The sequence below is a fragment of the Rhinolophus hipposideros genome (genome assembly GCF_964194185.1).
Source record: "Rhinolophus hipposideros genome assembly, chromosome: 3".
Lineage (NCBI taxonomy): Eukaryota > Metazoa > Chordata > Mammalia > Chiroptera > Rhinolophidae > Rhinolophus > Rhinolophus hipposideros.
In genome coordinates this window covers 89,986,375-89,999,798 of record NC_138049.1, presented here as the reverse complement: position 1 = coordinate 89,999,798, position 13,424 = coordinate 89,986,375, and positions in this window count along the sequence as shown.

Below are 13,424 nucleotides of genomic sequence, written 5' to 3'. Positions count from 1 at the left end.
TTCAATAAAAACAACAAAAACCAGAATGATCAGAGAAGACTTTTGCTTTTAAGATGCTTCCTTTTTTCATAGCTTGTTCTTACAGCTTTATTGTCCTTTAGTTAAGACTGAAAACAAGAGGGCCAGGGGCTAATTGAATGACAGTTCAGTCCATTTAAACCTGAAAGTGTCAAGAAATCTGACTGGTACAGCATTGTTCCAACCTTTCTACTGTTAGCAATTTTCAAACTTCTAAGTAAATAAAGATATAGGTCATCATCTATTAAAACAATATTTTAATAATGTTTGGACTCCCAACACTAAGTTTAGCATGAAAATACTGTCTTCTTGTTAACATATTTTAATTATTTTCAAAAAGTCGCCACCACCTTATAACCCCCATGGGGAATACTAGTATTATTTTTAATTGAGAAGAAATTGCTCAAGATTTTTCATGCAGAGATCACAAAAAACATTTTTGTCTAATAATTCTTCAAATTATTTGACTTTTATCTCCAGTCTTGTACAGAAAAGAGGAACCATAACCAAGGAAAACCTAAATTTTTTAGATTAAATCCAATTAACAGAAGACACTACTAAGGAATTCTATAATAAAGGGTTTTTATAGTTACACAGTAGAAGAGCTTAAACTAAAGAAATAAATTGTGATTTCATGTGTTTATCTAGATCCATTTTTAAACTTTTATCATTATTCAAGGCTTCACATTTTTTAGAAATAAAGTAGAATAAAGCCGAGATTCTGCTGCAGTTCTAAGTTTCATCACAAAATAAATTATTTCATTTTACATGAAATTTCCCATATTGTAAAATATACACATGAAAAATGATGAATATTTCAGTTTCATATGTAGTAGGAAAGCTATATACAGATAATGTGGGCCACTAATATTTCCTAAATGAAGTTTCCACATTAACTTTCTTTTATTCCTTTTATTATTAACAATACATATGTATTTAATATGGCATTTTGATATGCATATCTGCTAAGTACTTAATGTAGTTACATACCATGTCAAATGTTCACCAATAATCAGATGAAAAATTAGACCTGGCTTATCGTACCAGCTTACTTCTCCACCCATAGTTGTGACTAGTTGGGTTCCAAACACCTCATTGGGTGTTATTATATATTAGCCTTGGAAACAAAACTATAACTATAATTACAGTGCATATTATTTACCAGGATTTTGGGTGTCTTAGCCTTAAAGGGGCAGCACCCATCATTTAACTTAACCAGCCATTAGGACATAAATGAATTGATGGACTGGTCATGTTTAGAGTCATTATTTATTATCATATTCTAATAGACATTGTTAACATGCCAACTTTTGCCTTGTATATAATAGGTACTCAACACTTTTTAAATAAATGAGTAAATGAATGTGTGTGTGTTCTTCGTCCAAAATGGGCCAAAGGACTTTCTACTTTTGATTTTTTTTTTATACTCAGTCCTTTAATCTGGCTTGCTTCTTCCATGGTAATTTATGGATAATTCTTTTTATTTGAGTAACAAATATTTCCACTATATCACATTAGTTGCAAGTAGATATAGTTAATATAAAACAATAAATAAAATAAGATAGGTATCAGAATTTCAACAACAGTAAAGTTATAATCATTAGTATCATAGTTTATTGTAAAGGAAGGTAGGTCACAAAAATCTACCTGATTTTTAGTGTTATAATAAGTAGGTTATAATAAGTAAAACAATGAAAAAGCTTTTCAGATTAACTATTACTTGCCCAGAAAAACTGTCCAAACCTCTCATATTTACCCAAATTTAATAATGACAATTAATGTAAGATTTTTATATTTAACCTTGTGGAAGATTAGGTCAAATTCCTAGAAAAAGAAGTGTTTGTTTTAAGGCTGTTTCAATAATCAATCTAAATGCCACCTCCATGGCTATTTCATTAGAGTTACAATTTGACTTAAGTTTGATGGTTCTAGGAAAAAAATGAAAACTCTGAATTCATCTTTTTTTTTCCCCTTGGAAAGATCAGAATACTGGGAAGATGCCTCATCTATTCTCCTGCTCCTTTTTTTTTTTGAGATGTTTTAATAACAGCAATTATTCTTTCTGTCTTTGCAGTTCCATTTTTTGAGGATATATATATTCTCTTCAATGTCTGGAACATAACATGACCTTTTATCTCCTATGAGCGTTCTGACCCTAGTGTGACAGTGATAAGAATTTGACTTTCTGTCACCTGGTGCTTTAAAGGTAAATGTGTCGATAAGTTATTCTTGTTAATAATGAATAAAACAGTATAATTCCATTTCCCAGTATTTTCTTCCTTTTATGCCGCTTTGGAGGCATTTTAGACCAGTGCAATTTTTTAAATGTATGGTATCAGGATCCTCTACCCAATGAGCACACCCTCTCCTGACAAAAGCCAAGACATCATATAAGAGGCAGTGTGGCCAGGTGACTAAGAACATAGACTCTAAAGCCAAATTACCTAGGTTCAAATCACGGCTCTTTCACTTCCTACTGTGTGACCTTAGGCAAGTGGTTGAACCTCTCTGTGACTCCATTTTTCCTTCTGTAAGATGAAGATAATAATAGATATCTACTCACAGAATTACTGTCAGAATCAAAGAGTTAATGTACCTAAACTGCTAAGAGCAGAACAGGAATGTGGTTAGTGCTAATGTGAGCTATTGTCTTTAATACGTGGACAAACTATTCTTTTTATCGAGATACCAGTTTCGCCTCAGTTTGTTGAACCCTTCCTATATGCCAGGCTCTCTCCTCAAGACTGAAGATACAGAATGGAATAGAACATTTTTCTTTCAAGTTTCTCACACTCTCCTATGAAGATCCCAGCCATTAGCATATGGTGAGTGAGATGATGAAAACCTGCAGAAGTTGCCTCAACACAAACCTAACCAGGATCCAGTGAATTGGAAGAAGGGCATGAAGGGTAGAAGGTAGGATGGCAAATCAAAGAAAGGGTTGTGATCAGAGAAAAAAAGGTAAAGGTCAGGGAAAAGGGGATTTTATGGTTCTGGATGAATTAACAACATTTGGGGCAGGATGCTATTTTGTAAACTAATGGATGTACCTTGTATTTCTGGTTATTTCTACCTTTTGGGAGTGGCTAACATTTTGTCTGCACTGCCTTAGGGCAGAAATGAAACCCAACAGAATACAGGCAACAAAAGAGTTGAACTTCTGTACTAGTTTTCAGTTTCAAAATGCTAGACCCTAAGAAGGACTTGAGGTCTAAAAACATATCTGTCAGGACGTTTTTCCTTCCTCCTCACAGATACACACACACACACACACACACACACACACACACACACACACACACACACTGGAGACCAGAAAATAGTCCCTAGATTGGGGAAAGAAGGAGAAAATAACAGATTAATTATAGAAAGCTTAGCTGTCATTGTAGCTCTCTGAGGAGGGGTCATGTCCTGGGGGTGAGGTTGGGGACAGTGAGAACTATGTCCTCATCCCCAAGCAAAACCCAGGGAGGATGATCACCCAGCATAGTGCAATAGCAGAAGAGCTGTCTATGTGGTGTGTGTCTAGGCAGAAGGTCCCCAGACAGCCTCACGGGGTTTCTCCCAGGGAGTCTCTCTCAACATGGCTTGGAGAGACCAGGATGATGTGGGTGCAGGAAGAAAAGAAAGAGGCAGCAATTCCTGCAACCCAGAGGGATGCAGTTGCAAAAGAATATTTCAGGCACACCCAGGACCAACCCAGGTAGCTGAGGTTAGACACAAGTACACACAGGAGAAACCTGAGACATGTGCCAAAGACCAGGTGGGAATTCAGGTGTGTCAGTTAAGAGTCCAGTCAGGAGAACAGAAACCCTCCTAGGGATTTCAAAGAGAAATGATTTAATAAAGAATAGGTTAAACAGGTGTTAGAAGGCTGAAAGAGCAAAAACGAGACACTGAATCATGCAAGTATTAATAAATTGAAAAAGTAGTGACCACCCCTATAGATGGGAGAGCAAAAGGAAAGAGGTGAGGTTACCTGCAGCTGGGAGCTTGGAGGAGGACATCCTCCTCCCTACAATTGTTGCTGGAACCTCTGAGACTGGTGCTGTGAGTGGGTAGAGCATGGATAATGCTGGGAATGCCAAAGAAGCTCGAGGCTGGAACCATATCCTTCCTCTTCTGCTGGAGGAGTGCTGATAGGAACTGGAAGTAAGTGGAGCATCGTTTCTCCCTCCTTCGTTTATCGAGTTCTCACCAGAGTCTTCCATTGTTGGAACCCAATTAGAAGCCTACTGGCAAAAGGTTATGAGAAAGATAGTTTTCAGACTTCCAGCCCCAGTATGATACAATACAGAAGAGTGGTCGTCTCTGCAGATGCCAGCGTCAGTAGGTGAAAATCAATGCCACAGTTTCCAACACAAAACTTTGTTCTACATAAGCTCTCCCCACCCAACTCTGGGATATAAATGCAACTCAAGAGACCCTAAAGGGACTGAGATCAAATTTCTGCCACATTGAAAATGAAGGCTCAAAAATAGAAATGATATCACGTTTTAGCAAATACAGTGGTATTTGCCATATATTTAAATTGGCAGACAGACATACTTAACTACACTTAAAAACAATATTTTTGCTACTTCTCAGCTGCATCAAAGAGAATTCAAAAAGGCCAAGACACATAAGAAAATCTGAAATAACAACAACCCATGAAAAGCAGGAAAGGATAAACATAAGTAAATGTGAACATAGACAATACGTAAACAAATGGACATGACTATTCCAATAAATCTTTACAAAAATAGGCATTGAGCAGGATTGGTCCTGAGGGCTACAGTTTGCTCACCCCTGACCTAGATTAAATTTCTCAGTATTTCTTGCTGTTTGGAGCTATGTGACTAAGTTTTCTCCAGTGGGGAAATGGAAGTGATATTTGCCATTTCCAGATTTTACTAGTTAAAACCAGCCATGTTCTTGCCTCCATTTTCTGTTCTCTTCTACTAGATGCATGAGGCCTGAGGGCAAGGATTCTCAACCTTGGCACTACTGACATTCTGGGCAAGTTAATTCCTTGTAGTGAGGGGCTCTTCTGTGTGATGTAGATCCTTGGCTTCCATGTGACAGATGCCAGTCGCATCTCTCTTACTTGTGACAACCAACATTATCTGCAGACATTGCTAAATGTCTCCTGGGGGACAAAAATCACTCCTAGTTAAGAACCACTGCCTCCGAGATGCCAGAAACACAAGATAAAAAGTACCTAGATCCCTAAATGACCACCTGGAAGAGATGTGCACATTACTCTGACCTAAACTTCTATTACGTTAAACTGCTGAAATTGTGGGGGTACAGGAGGTTCTATTTGGTACTATTTGTTAGCCTAGTCTAATCCAAAGCTGATAAATTACAAATCCATATCTTCATTCCAAACTATCTTCCTGCACTCCAGAGACATGTAATCAACTTCCTATGGACATCTTATGAAAAACAGCATATCTTCAAACTCAGCATATATCAAAATATGGATTCATAATCTATCTCCTTCCTCAACCAACTCTTCTTCCTGAGTTTTCTACTTCTGTTAGTGATGCCCTCATATAGTTGCCCAAGAAAGAAATCTGTGAATCATCTTAAATGTTTCCCTCTCTCTACCCCTGTTTAGAGTAAATTACTAGGTTCTGACAAATTAATATCATAATACTATAATAAATTAATTTGTCAGGGCCTACTGATTGTCTGCTAGTTTAAGGCGTCACCAACTCATGATTGCATTATTGCCATAGCTACCTAACTAATTTGCCTGCCTCCAGTCCTGCTCTTCTTTATTCCATTCTCCACACTGCAGAGAATCATTCTAAAAAGTAAATCTGATCTGCACAGCCCAAATAAAACTCTTTATGGCTTGCTGTTGCCCGTAAAGTAACTCTTCTGGAGGATTAACAGTTTGCTTCTGGCCTAGCTTTTGCTCTCTCCTCCAGCCTTCTCCAGCTTTGTATCCTTGCTTCCCCTATCATGTTCCCTTCTCCCCCCACCATATACACACTCCATGGTCCAGTCACTTTAAGCCTCTTTGAATCCCTAAAACTCTCCGAGAGCTAAGACTTTGCCTGTATAGTCCTCTTAGCTTAGAACATGATGTTCTACCTACCCTCCTTTATACTAAGCCAACTTCTGCTCATCTGTCAGGCATCGGCTTCAAAGTGACTAATTCAGTGCAACTCTGTAAGTGTTCTATGGCTGTGTAACATATTACCACAAACATCGTGGCTTAACTCAACATTCATTTGTTAGTGCACATTTCTATAGGTCACAAGTCTAGCCTGGCTCAACTGTTTAGCCTCTCATAAGGCTGAACTCAAGATAAAAACCAGGCTGACCTCTTATCAAGAGCCTCTAAGGAAGAATCCATTTTCAAGCTCATTGAGGTGCTTGGCAAAATTCATTTCCTTGTGGTTGTAGAACTAAGGTCCCTGTTTTCTTATTGACTATCAACCAGAGGTCACTCAGGGCTTCCAGAGTCTGCTCTCAGGTGTTTATCACCTGGTCCTCTCCATGTTCAAAGCCAGCGACAGTTCAGCAAATCAACAAGTGTCTCTCTGACTTTCCCTTTCTCCAGAGCGTGGAGAAAACACTCTGCTTTTAAAGGGTTCATATGATTAGATTGTGTCCACTGGATGATCTCACTTTTGCTTAATTCAAAGTCAATAGATTAACAGCAGTAATTAAATATGCAAAATTTCTTTACCACCTAAGGTAACATAGTTATGAATGTGATATCACATTATATTCAAAGTCCCAGTGATTAGGGCCAGAAACCTTGGGAGTTCATCTTTAGAGTTCTACTGACCAGAGACCTTCTCTGATTCTCTAAACCAGGACACTTTTCTCTCTCCTTCGTGCTGCCCTACCATCATTTATCCTGGTCATGTCACTTAGTAAAGACTTTTTTTAAACCACTTGCTTAATTATCTTTCCTAATAGAAAGATAATTCCAGCAGACCGGTGCAGCCGTTATGGAAGGCAGTGTGGAGGTTCCTCAAAAAGTTACGAATAGAATTACCATATGACCCAGCAATCCCTCTCCTGGTTATCTACTCCCAAAATTGAAAACATTTATACATAAAGACACTGTTCATTGCAGCTTTGTTTACGGTGGCCAAGACATGGAAACAACAAAAATGTCCTCCGATAGAAGAATGGATAAAGAAGTTGTGGTATATATACACAATGGAATACTATTCGGCGGTAAGAAAAGATGATCCATGTTGTGACAACATGGATGGATCTTGAGAGTATAATGCTAAGCAAAATAAGTCAGACAGAAAAAGCAGAGAACCCTATGATTTCACTGATATGTGGTATATAAACCAAAAACAACAAAAGAACAAGACAAACAAATGAGAAACAAAAACTCATAGACACAGACAATAATTTAGTGGTTACCAGAGGTTAAGGGAGGAGGGGGGTGGGAAATGAGGGTAAGGGGGATCAAATATATGGTGATGGAAGGAGAACTGATTCTGGGTATTGAACACACAATGGGATTTATAGATGATATAATACAGAATTGTATACCTGAAATCTATGTAATTTTACTAACAATTGTCACCCCAATAAATTAAAAAAACAGAAAGATGATTCTCAGTTTCCACAATAGTAAAGTGAGGATAATTATGGCATTTGCATCATTACGTTGTTAGAAGGATTAAATGAAATTTTCCAGGTAAAACAATAATAACAGAGTCTGAGACATAGTATGGACACAAATGATGTTAGCTGTTAATATTATCAGAATTGTTAATATTAATATCATGAGGTTTTGAAGAGAGAATCCATGTATCTTGCCTATCATTGTATTCCCAGCAGCTAGCCCAGTGCCTACCTGGCATATTCCTACCTGGCAGGAATGAATGATGGGCAAATGAATGAATGGAATTCAAGGACTAACCTAAGGTCTATAGAGAAAATATGTAATATTCTCTAGAAGAAATGGAGACAATCATAAATTACTGGAAGCCCTTGGAAGTGTTTTCAGATTCATAGTGCCGGAGTGATAAGTGACAGGCACAAAATATCTCATGCATTAACACAGAAAGTCATTATCATGCTCTGTCTTCTATGCATAAATCCTGTAAGTATTATACATCGTTGAAACTAAGATTTTAAATAAAACAGTAATGGAAAATAAAACTGACAACTTACTGTCTCATCTATAGCAAAGCATTCTTTGTACAAATTATTATATCCTCACATAGCACTGATATGGGTATAAATGTTTATTGCTTCTAATTATCTATTTGAAGCCTATTTACTAGCGCAGTCAAGATTTTTTTTTTCCCTGACGGTAGTTGAGAGGGTATGGAAAAGATGCATTTCTTTTCTGGCTTCATAAATGTTTTCTCTAATTAGTTAACTTTCATTTTATAGTCGGTAAGTTTTTGTTTTCTTAATGAATGACAGAATTCCACTGGAAATTATAGTCATTTATCCTAGAGGTTATAAAGCTATTATAATGACTTTGAGACAGAAGAGTGTTGTAATGGTTTTATTGAAAAGATTTTGGAGAAGATTGCCTATGACTACCTTAGAACATAGAGGAAAAAGCAGCGCTTCATGCAGAGCATACTGCTTATAAGTTTCCCCCTATTGTCTGGCTAAACTTACCCTGTATGAAAGCGTGTATTTAATTGTTAATATGAATATGTAAGTTCGAGAACATGCAACGGTAACTTCGGAAATTCCAGACTTCTATGTAAATTGATCAAGCTAAAATGCTAACTGTCAGCAACAAATCATATTTAATCAACAAAGACTTTCTTGAACCCAGAAATTTTGTTAATAAAATCTTCTCACAGTCTTTATAAAAATAAAGACCAATGAAATCCAACCATTCATTCATTTACTCTACACTTCTTTAGAATTTAGTGTATGCCAGTCACTATAATAGAAGATACTGAATAAGTTCAGAATTAGAACTTTCAATCTTATTCAATTATTTGTTGTCATTGGTCTTGTTTCTTTAAGATTCATATTAATTTCAAGTTCTAGATCTGGGAGCTCATGCTCCTTTCCAGTGGCTACAAATAGCAATTCTCATTAGGTATTTTTTTTTTTCCTGAGTAAGTCCTTCATCATAAACTATATATACTTTATTTTATACATTTATTTATTTATGTTTCTAGATTCTCCAAAAATAAGATTTAACACAGCTTTCAGGAACTTATACAAATAATAAAATACTATAAATTAGCCATAGATGAGAAATAAAAAGGCAAATTAATGGTAAAATTATAAACTAGATCAGAGGCTAATGAAAAACAGAGTTGTATTTGCCACATACAGGTGGGTAACAAGTTTAACTTTGGGCTAATAGCCATTGCAAAATGGAAAAGTTGATCATTTTATTCAATTCACTAAGTTTGAGTCTAAGACTAAGCCAAAACCATTGCTTATCATAAATACACTTATTTCTGACACTTAGATTAGGAAAAAAATTAAGGTTTTCAAAAGAATGTTTGGAAAAAGAACCATGAACAACATTTTTTCAGCAGATTAGAGTTTCTCGACCTCAGCACCTTTGACCCTAGTGGCTGGGTGATTCTTTGTTCTAGGGAGATGTCCTGTGCATTGTAACATACTTAGCAGCAATTCCTGGACTCTCTCCACAAAATGATGGGAGCACCCCTACTCTAGCTATGAAAACCAAAAATGCCTCCAGACATTGCTACATGTCCCCGGAGACTAAAATCCCACACTGCCCTCCCACCCCCTCTAAGCCCTCTCCCTTAAGAACCACTGTAGTAGATCCATTGAGGAGAAACACTGCTGCTTAAACAAAAGGCATTATACATATGCGATACTGCTTAGTATAAACAAGGCTCTTTTTGGTCAGAACAATAGTCTAGCTACTCAGCTCTCCAGTGGCCTAACTTAATCCTGGGTTATGTTTAGTGTAACTACGTAACTGATATCCATCAGTCAGGACTTTAAGAAGACTGTTCCTCTCAGCTGAACTTCTGGTAGATATTGGATTGCAGTGACTTCAAGATTGGCCTTCTAGGTAAATATCATTCCATGTTGTGTGTTTTGAGCGCATTGATTGATTTTGAGCACCCACAACTTTTGGTGGTGGCTTCCCATACCAAATCTGAGCTTAACCATGTGGCTTTCCTTAGACAATGGTAACGTAACAAACTTGATGTTTAATCATTCTTTATTTTTTTTAATTAAAATTTATTAGGGTGACAATGGTTAGTAAAGTTACACAGGTTTCAAATGTACAGTTCTGTCGTACATCATCTATATAGCACATTGTGTGTTCACCACCCAGAGTCAGTTCTCCTTCCTTTCCATCCATATATTTGATCCCATTTGCCTTTATCTACCATCCCTTCCCCTCCTAAATATTCCATATAGACCAGGTTCACAATTTTCTTGCAGAGTGGTGAAAAGAACAGTATGTTAATATATTGTTAACATGTGTTAAGTAGAAACTAATCAGCGCTCAGTTAAGGAGAAGCTTCATTCAAGGGGATTACAAGAAGGGAACAGGGGCCTATTGCAATAGGGAGAACATTCTAAGTGTAAGACCTGCAGGGTCTCAAAGATCAAGCAGAAAAGAATATTTCATATTCTTTAATATACCTAGAGGGGTAAACAAAGCTGGAAAGAATCTGGTGTGGGAGAGTGGGTGGAATGATAGGACAGTCAACCCAAGAATGTCTTTCGTTTTGGTTAGCTGATTCAGAGGGGCTGTTAAGGAGGGGTTGTACAGGCTCAGGATGAGAGTGAGTCAAAGTTTGGAGGGCCTGGGGAAGGTGGGCAGTTTCACTGCACTTTGGTCAAGTCAGCTTGTTTGTTCAGATTAGTCAGTGGGTACAAACAATTCAACTAATCGTTTATGAGACAAGGAAGGGGAAATTGGAGAGTGTGTATCTGGCATTATCATAGGTCAGGAGGGGGCATCTGGGTCTTATCTAAGTGATATGGGGCAGGGCAGGTTCTTTGTGTGGAAGCCAGTTCCTGAACACAAAAGAGCGGGAGGATTTCTTAACTGTTGCTATTTTCCAAGAACACAGGGCTTAGGTAAAGTTTAATGTCACATGAATGAGATTATTAACAAAAGAGATGCACAAAGTAAGCAGGAAAACTCTCATACTCACCTAAGGAACTCCAGGTCATGGTGTGTTCATTATTTAGAACTATGAATATTCCTGTGATATCAAAAACTATAAACATTGATGACTTCACTATAAAAATGCCAACACTATCATCTTTTAGAAAAAAAGAAAAGAAAAAGCTACTCCCATTTAAATCCTTGCGGTAAAAGCACCTATATTTACCATGCAATGTTGTTTATCAAAAAAAAAAAAGATAAATTCCTTTATCCAAGGAATTTTAGGGAAAGTAAGAATAAAAAAGTTGAATGTTCTTTTGGATTATCGATGGTTTTAAATGAAAAGAATCTTTCAAGTGTAATTTTTTTCTAAAAAAATCCTGTGTTTACCTAAGTAAATCGTTGGTCTTGTCTCCTCTAGTATTTTGAAAACATTTCTATCCATAAAACCTCCAAAATAGAATGTTTTTATATGCTTGACAAGTGTAGCATTTCTCATTTTTAAAATTCATATAATTATTGATTAAGTAACTAAGTGTATATTCTACAAAATATTTTAACATTAAATTTCAAATTACATAGACTTCTAGAGTTCAAAATAAGAAGTAATAATTAAAATATAATTTATATGATTGAAAATCCCTCAAAGACACTGACAAGTAGTCATCGAAAAGGATCCCCAATTTTGGCCAGAAATTCTCTATGACAATTTCTTAAGAGCTACCATTTTGACAGGTTTACAAATTGATTAATTTTTGAGGAAAAATTTGTCTCTGTCTATATTTGATCATACCTAGTTCTCACCTGTTTACATATGCACATAAGTTAAACATAAACAGAAAAAGCAGCCTTGAAGTGTGCTAAAAGGTGTAACAAACTTCAAGCAGTCAATAAGAGGAGTATATAGAACCGTTACACCTCCCAGCCACTGTGAAAACATGTCTGTAGACAGGAACAAACTTACAGATCTGATGCATTGAGGCCAGCTATTCACAAAAGCTCACCTGTGCAGACCCACTAAGGATATATCTAGATATAGTGTTCCTAATAAAAGAAGTGGATGACCTTTCAGTCTTATTTTGGCCATGTAATAATGTTGTGGCCCATGTGTTTTTTTTCTCAATTAGAGTTGACACTCAATATGATTTTATATTAGCTTCAGGTATACAGCATAATGGATATATACATATATATGTATATAATATATATGTAACATATATAATATATAATATATTAAATATTATATATTATATATAATATATATATATAAAATACGAAGTGATTCCCCCTGATAAGTCTAGTACCCACTTGGCACTATTCATAGTTATTACAATATTATTGGTGCCATTCCCTATGCTGTTCTTTACATCCTAGTGACTATATTGTGACTACCAATCTGTACTTCTTAATCCTTTCACATTTTTCACCACCAACTCCCCCCCCACAACTCCCCTTCCATCCGGCCCATGTTTTAAGTTGACTGAAGTAAAGATAAACCTGTTGGGAGACAATTCCCCATGGGTCTCTTGTGTTTCTATGTCTTTTGAACCAACTACTTTGGTATAAATGATGTCTTCAAGAATGTTTATAATGCGAACAGTTGTGGAAGGTAGAGATGATATCTACCTCTGGAGCAGGGGATGGTCATGTTTTTGTTTACTGCCCTTTGTAAGAAATTCATGTTCCATAAGCTCAGGTTTGATTTCCTTTCTCATAACACGATCCACTGCACACCTAGGTATCATCTGCCCCTCTTCACAGTGCCCTGTGGGAACTGGGAACTGGTACAAATTCTTACACTCTAGCTACTGCTTTTATCAAGAGTAATAAAGTATTTTGTCTCTGACCTAGGAATCTCATGTCTTCTGCCAGCTTCAGTGAAACTGTGGGAGACTAACGTGGTAGCTTGCAAGTAAGGTAAAATCTCAGATTCTTCACAATTCTTGGGACAAAACAAGTCCCTAAGGAATTCTCTTCTAATTTATGCCTTCAAATGAACCTCCATGTGTGGGGAAATTTCATCTGTTTTGTTCACTGGTGTATCCCCATCACCCAAACAGGGCCTGACTTGAAGTACTCACTTAAATATTAATGAATAAATGAATGAAATTAAAAGTATTCTTTAGACAAGACATGTTTAATACATTTCCCCCCCTGTCAGCCTCTCTCCAGCCCCACCACCTACCACATTCTCTCAGAGCCCCTGGCAAGATTCTGAATATTTTCAACAACCTCAGAGGGCAAGTCATACCATCTAGACCTGGCACATACTGGAATGCTGTCCACCTACCACCTTCTCCTTTACCTCTCACACCTACAAATCGTTTGGGTCTTAGTTTATATAACACAG